We start from the raw sequence: 7669 nt of genomic DNA, 5'->3' as shown, positions 1-7669 counted from the left end.
AAATCAACTCAAAATCATATTTTGGAAAAATTACAATTTTGCCTCTAAACTTTCACATATTAACACTTTTGCCCCAAATCTCGTAAATTAAACTTCACCCTATTTTCTTATGTTTTATGACATGCTGATCATTTTTCCCTTCTATAGAAACATCCAATTCTCACTCTAACATGTATTTATGAACATTAGGTATTTTTACCGATTATGTCATTTTACTCGTTTTCACATAAAATCGCTTAGCAAAAGTCGTTTATCTAACACCCAACCTTCATTTTCTATCATTAGACATCAAATGCATATTATTCATGGGTAAATTTTTAGACATGAACCTTAGCTCAAATTAATGGTAGAAATAAGTACAACAAGTTACCGGGATTTCAAAAATGTAAAGAACCTTAAAAATGGGGAAAAGATGGACTTACAATCAAGCTTGGAAGTTTTAAAAACCCTATCCATGTCTTCTATCTCCATATACGGTTATTGCATGAGAAAAATGAAGATGACATCTTTTTCTTAATTATTTTAGCTGTATTTACCAATTTACTAAAATACCCTTTATGAAAAATAAATAAAAACATACCATGCCATGTTCATCTTTGTCCACTAATTAAAAAATGGGCTATTTACCATTTAGGGACCCCAAATTTACAAACCCATTACTCACAAGTACTTAGTACCTTTGTAAACTAGAATACACATTTTGCAACTTTTACAATTTAGTCCTTTTGACTAAATTGAGTGCCTGAACGTCAAAATTTTTGAACGAAGTTTTCACGAAATTATTTTGTAAAATCGTAGACCATAAAAATATAATAAAAATAAAATTTTCTTCATCAGATTTGTGGCCTCAAAATCACTGTTCCGACTAGGCCCAAAATCGGGATATTATAGGGTTCGCCAAGGTAAGTGGGTATCATAAGGTAAAGGAGTTTGTGGGTGTACTATTCACAAGAGATCGTACGGTAAATTGCAAAATAGTGGTTTATATGGTAGGTCGTAAGGTAGATGCTTGCCGAGTCGTCTGTGAGCTACTTGGATTTCCAATTGAGTTTGTTGTGAGGTAGGGTTGCAGGTTCTGTGTATTTGATTTTCTTGAGTTTTTTTTTATGTTGCTTTGGTTTAGAAAAACATGTGCTAGGATTTTAAATACCAAATAATTCAATATATGTGAGGTATGATTGGTTGGATGGTGTGTTTTGTAGTGGTTTAACGAAGAGTCACTTTGGTGGCTAATGTGACGTTTAAAACTTAGGTCAGACTATTTTGACTGGGTTTGGGGCGCCACATAGCTTTCTTTATCACTAATCCATGTGGTTTCAGGCTTTAGAGTCTTCACACCATCCATATCATTTGTTGGACACTCCAAACCAGTTACAATAAAAATTCAAGCTTTCTCATCTATTAACTTAATAAACACTATCATCCTTGGCTATTAGTAGGCATAATTTGTGTCATCCAACATAGGGGTTTTCATTCACCTTTCATCTTTGCAGCAAATCAACAATAAGATTTTCACTTGGTTTATTAAGTGGCTAGCTCTAATACCAATCAAGATTTCATTGATTTTGCCTTCTAATTACTTGTTCAATTGCAATTGGTCTTACTAACTAAAAGAGTAAAAACTTTGACATGGACATATACGTAACACTCAAGTCTGACAGGTCTCAGGTTTTGACATATAATAATAAAATAGTCTGTATGGAAAAATGTAATTTGCTCAATTTCTTATTTTAGCGTATATATGTAGGTGTATAATAATAGCCACAGAAGCAAGTAAAGATTTTATTTAGTGATATTTTGCTATATTAAGGAGAAGATTACGTTAAGAGATAAAAGGAAAGTAAGGTGTGAGTTATAGACAAAGGTATAGTACGCCTCAATTTTTTAGAATACTGTACTACTTAAATTATAAGTAATCTAGTTAGAAATCAACCGAATAGCCTAGCTTGATAATTTTGAATACAGGGTACTTAATTACGTTTCACTTGGAATTTGTAAGCCATTAAGAAGGAAAAGTTCTAAAAATGTGTAACATTTGTTAAGTTCTACTAAATAATATGAGTCACATTTATATATGTGAGAAGGGTTCTGAAAGAGGTTCTTCTACTTCTTCCTTAAGTGGTACTCATTGATTCTTTCCTTAAGTCTGAATGTATCCCTTCCTCGATAAGCTAGAAGCTATGGTTCTTTGATAATTAGTGGTTATTCCATCCTCGGGTAGGTATTATAGCTTTGCATGATAAGTTCTGAATGAATAAGTCTATATGTGGTATCTGAACAGTAAGTTGTAAGTGCAAGGTTTTGCATAAGGTTTCAACGATTGAAATGATAATAAATTGTATGTATAAAAGTTGTAATAGTGAATTTAAGTTCACAAAGCAGGTGTTGCTACTGGTTCAAGAAGGATGTCTAAGTTTGTAGCTTAGAACTATAGTAGGTGAGATCCAGGTGAGTCTTTACCCTGACTCTCTTGTGTAAAAATTTTCAAGTAGATGTATTTATATGTAAAGGATGATGATATCTATAGAAATTGTTAAATGTATGAACATAGTAAAGAAGAAATAAGTGTAATGAAGATATGTGTAAGGTCTTGTAGTGAAGAAATATTGATTGGTAAATATGCAGGTAAAGTTTGTGACACAAAGTATGAGTCAGTCAGGAATTCGATCACATCTGGTTAAGTAAGTAATGAGAAATGTATCAGTGTGAAGCCTCTAGTAGGGCGGTTATATTGCTAATCAATTGACATATCATAATATGAAAACAAGTGTAAGACCATGAGGTAGAGATACATGACATCTTAATATGATTTGGAACCATTCATGGTGTAGCCACTAGTAAAACGAAATTGGAATGGCAAGACAAGATATATGTTGTATGTAAGACTCTGTGGTTAGGACCATGGCATGATATGATATGTCTATATGGATTGTTCATGGTGTAGCCTTCACTAATGTGTAAATCGAAATGGCAGATCATGATACATGAAATTCTGTATAAGTTCATGAGGAAGACACCCATGGCATCTTCTGTAAAGTCCATTGGGAGAGTAAATACGGGATTCTATATGATGTCTTTTTGGCGTGTTCTGTTTGGCTCTTGTGGTGTAATCTATCATGTATGTCTGGTAAGATGTTTATATCTATTTTTATGGTAAATTATAGATAAATTCTGTCAGTTTTGTAATAAATATGGCTAAGATAAGGTAACGATATGCTTAGGTTTAAGGGTTGAGTAAGATTGGTGAAATAATTGAATAAGTTTTTTAAAAGAACTATGTATCTGTATGTTAATAAAAGTATCCTCCATGATGGTATGATAATGTTGGATATGGATATATTTATATTGATGTGTGTTCTAAGAAATTGTAATTGTGGGCTCGTTTGTGTTATGAAATGGTTGAGTCAGTGTTATCTGGAATATGTCATATTTAGGTGGTATAATGACTTCGTCTGAAATCTTAAGAAATCTAAATTATTGAATATTTTTAGTCTATGGGGTTTTAATGCAAAATATCATGGAAGTCCTCTGATTGATCTATGTAGTATTTTATCAATATGGGTTGTGTGGTATTAAATCATGGTATGACTTGTTTAATAGTACTCAGGCCTGTATAAGTATTCGCCAAAATGTGTATGTATCCACCCATGAATTATGTTTGTGGACAACTATTTTGAGATGAGTGCAAGTATTAGAATGTGGTCTGTAGGAAACAGATTCTGAAGTTATGTTCTGTTGGGAAGTACTTATGTAATAAGAGAATTAAGAAATGGCTAAAAGAATCTTCAGTTAGAAAGACAAAAAAGAAGTTCTATTATGAGTATGATAGTTGCTGTGTATGTGTGTATCAAAATTATAGTGGTATACGTTTGATATAAGTAGCTCGGAATAAAGACTAAAGCATAAATGTTCTTCAAAGTATATATAAAGTATCCGTAAGGTAATTTATAATAATGCTCATTAAGTTATTTTGAACTTATAATGTTTGTTATAGTTTTCAATTATTTGGGAAAGAGATTGCGCCAAGAGGGAGGATGCTAAGAGTACGCTAGAGTAGCAATGAAACGGGTTATTATGCATACAATGGAAATATGGCAATTAGGATATGTCATTTGTGTTAGTAGTTAACCAACTTCTATATTGTAATAATCTATATCAAGACTGATGTAATAAGTTATTTTTATATACTCCCTTTATTTTTAGATGTTAAAATTTTCAATTAAAACGATAAATAAAATAATAAAATATTTAAATATATGAGAAATTGTGATTTATTTTGTTAAATTATTAAGTATTGTGTATAGTAACACCCAAAATTTAGACTTGACAAATCGCGTTGGGTTGAGGGCGTTACAAGTTGGTATCGGAGCTCGATTTAGCCTATTCTCTAACAAATAAGTGAGCTAGTCCTGTATGCGTAATACGTCAAGCCTGGCTTAGTCCCTCAGCTATTTTGAAATCTCTATTTGTGTGAAAAATGTTATGTTATCAAACATTAATATGATAAGAATAGTTGTGTAGGAATAAAAGATGGATTCATTAATAAGATTTGAAAGGTATTACAGTAGGAGAGATTCAGGCAAAATAGAAATAAAATTTTAATCTCCTCTCAGTGTGATGGACTTTGGGCTCAGTGGAGAAAGCTTCTGTTGAAGGATGACCTTCAGGATTTTGGTCTTTATTTGTTGACTACTTTTCATTGTTTGCAGCATTGGGCGTAGTAGGGATGAAAAAGTCATCTGACTGTTTCCACTCTCTTTGAAAAGCTTCTCATTCTTCGCCCTCAGGGTGATACACATTAAAGTTCAGTGACTTAGTAGAAATATCCCTAAGACAATTGAAATCAACTTGACTAAGATCAAGAGGACTAACAGCTACTTGGGTGTGCAAAACCAAGTTGGACTTCCATTCTGGCAAAGCTTCATTAAGGTTATTTTTTGTGTCCCTTTGGAATTTTCTAAAAGTTTCTTCATGGGACTGGCGTAGACTTTCTAACTCTACTTTGTAACATTTCTCCTGAGCCTTGAGCTTTTCCTCTAAAGTATAAATTTCAACCTTCAGTTGATTGACATTCTCTTTTAAATGCTCACACTCAGTCTGTGCATCTTTATATTTACCTTTCAAAGTTATGATGTAGGCATCAAGTCTTCCAATCAAATTGGTTGATTCTTGATGAACTCGACGTAGTTCATCCAGAGATTCCTTACTAATTTTCATAGCCTTCTTTAAGTCTGCAATCTATCTATTGTAATAGTTATTGGCATCTTCAATAGCCCAACTCCAAAGACTATGTTCTATAGATAAGTCTTGTGAAATTTTTTCCATGAGGGAAAGAGGGGACACTTCAGATTTAAAAGTTAAAAGGAAAAAGCCTTCCTTTAATGGTTGGGGCACTGAATTCTATATTGTCGAAAAATAGAACTTAGTGAAACAGAAAGTAAACTTGACTTCATTAGGTCAGCCAAGGAAAAATCCCTTCTACATCACTATAAGAAACATTGGGTAGTGGATTGTTGGGAGAAGCAACTAATTGAATTGGAGGTATTACTTTTGTGGGACTCCCTAATAGTGGTGGATCATATACTTAAATTAAGGAGTCTCTAAGGTGGATAGATTCTATTGGTGGTGCTGGAATATTAGGCAAATTGAGAACTGGAGATGTGTGAGTAACTATTGTGGCAGGCTCCTCACCAGGTTTACGTTGTATCAAATGAGGACATCCACTACTTTCAGTCTCTTGAATAATTTCCTCCAATTTAGGCATTTTCTTAGTTTTCTTTATTGATGTCTATCTTGGTGGAGCAGCAATAGTCTTCTCCTTTGTTTGAGCTTCTTTAAGAATGGATGTGATGTCGATGTTCTAAACTGAGTCAGGCGTAGTGTGTGAATATGAGGAAGACCTAATTTGGAAAGGAGGTGGAAGTTGCAATAGGATTAGTTATAATGTTCCAATTTCGTGGGCGAAGACCAAAAATGCTATAAAAATAGAAATGAAGTTCACTTTCATGCCTCGATAAGAGGTGTGCTAATTCTCTATTTGAATTGTAAGGCCAAGCTTCAAAAGCATAAGGCACGATGAAATCATCCAACCACTTTGTAGAATCATTTGACCGGTATCCATTTAGGCTTTAAGTCTTGTAAGCAATATTGAATTATGTTTCTAACTAAAACAATTCCCACCACAATTTCCACCAAATCAGGTACGCGTCCTATTCTTAATCATTTATATTGTCTTTCAGCAAGTTAGGAATCTATTGGTTGATATTGTACACAAATACTCTCTTTGGGGAGGGAACATCTTGTAGGAAAACCAAATCCAGATTCAAGCTTACAAATATTCTTTGATGAATATTTGAAATACTATTTTGGGTTATGGATTCATAACCTAAGCGTACACTGAAATGACCACTCTCAACAGTAGTCCCTTGTCTTTTCACTTTTAACTGATAGAATTTTTGGAAAACACCCAATAGTGGTGGTTCATTATGCATACAATAATCAATATAAAAAACCACCAGTGTCCACCAAGATAAAGCTGTTAACTACCCTAGTGCAATGCCATATTTATTTAGCATAGCACAAAAGAAAGGGTTGAGTGGCAAATGAAATCTAGCCTCTAGCAAAATCAAAGGCAAGTTGAAACCTATGATGTTATCGCTTAGACGAAAATTTTAGGGTTGCTGAAAGTCATAAGCAAAGTTAGGGTCTTAAATACCCCGAATTCCTAAATATCAGTTCGTCTCGTCTTGGGTAGTACTACAATTGTACATCTAAGCTTTGATCCGCGGTGGAGTATTTTTAGAACCATGAGGTCCAAAAGGAATGGGTTTCTAGGAGTGATGTTTTGGCTAGCCTAGCCTCGACCCCTCTATCTGGTAGTGGTTCGAACCATTTTGTGTGAAGGAAATGCATGAAAGGAAAAAGAAAGAAAAATAATTCTTACCTTTGAGTAAGATGAAGACAAAGAGAGCAAAAAGATTGAATAGAGAAGAAATTAGGGTTTTAGTTGATATAGAAAAATGTTTGAAAGGATGATTGAGTATTTGTTTTATAGAAACAAACATGTGCAAGAAGTTTATTTTGTGAAAATTTTTCAAGTTCTTTAATACAATTTTGATATATATCAAAAGGGAAAATGTGTAATGTTTAAATTTACGTGAGTAGCAACCATATTTTTAATTTGCCCAAGGAAGCAGATTGTTGGCATTCTTTTAATAAGGATCTTAGAAGTGTACGTCCCTGAAAAAGAAGTTGTTACGAGCAAAAAAAAGAAGTTTGCCCAATTAATGGTATATGTCTAACATGATTAGTTATTTTTCAGTTCGATATTGAAAATTTCCAAAGTTAGAAATTTTGGGGACGAAATTTTGTTAAGAGGGAGAGAGTTGTAACACCCCAAGTTTGGCAAGTATAAGGTTTTGGTATATAGTAGTAAAATAGTCTGTCTAGCGAAATGCAATACGTACAATTTCTTATTTAAATGTATACGTATGAGCGTATAGTAACCACCACATAAGTAAGTAAGGATTTTATTTCATGATATTCTGTTATATTAAGGAGAAGATTACATTAAGTGATAAAACGAAAGTAAGGTGTGAGTTATAGCCAAAGGTATAGTACACCTCGTTTTTCTGGAATATTGTGCTACTTAAATTATAAGTTATTTGGT

Source organism: Gossypium hirsutum, chromosome A07, assembly GCF_007990345.1.
Source record: "Gossypium hirsutum isolate 1008001.06 chromosome A07, Gossypium_hirsutum_v2.1, whole genome shotgun sequence".
Classification (NCBI taxonomy): Eukaryota; Viridiplantae; Streptophyta; class Magnoliopsida; order Malvales; family Malvaceae; genus Gossypium; species Gossypium hirsutum.
Note: the sequence above shows the minus strand (reverse complement) of the source record.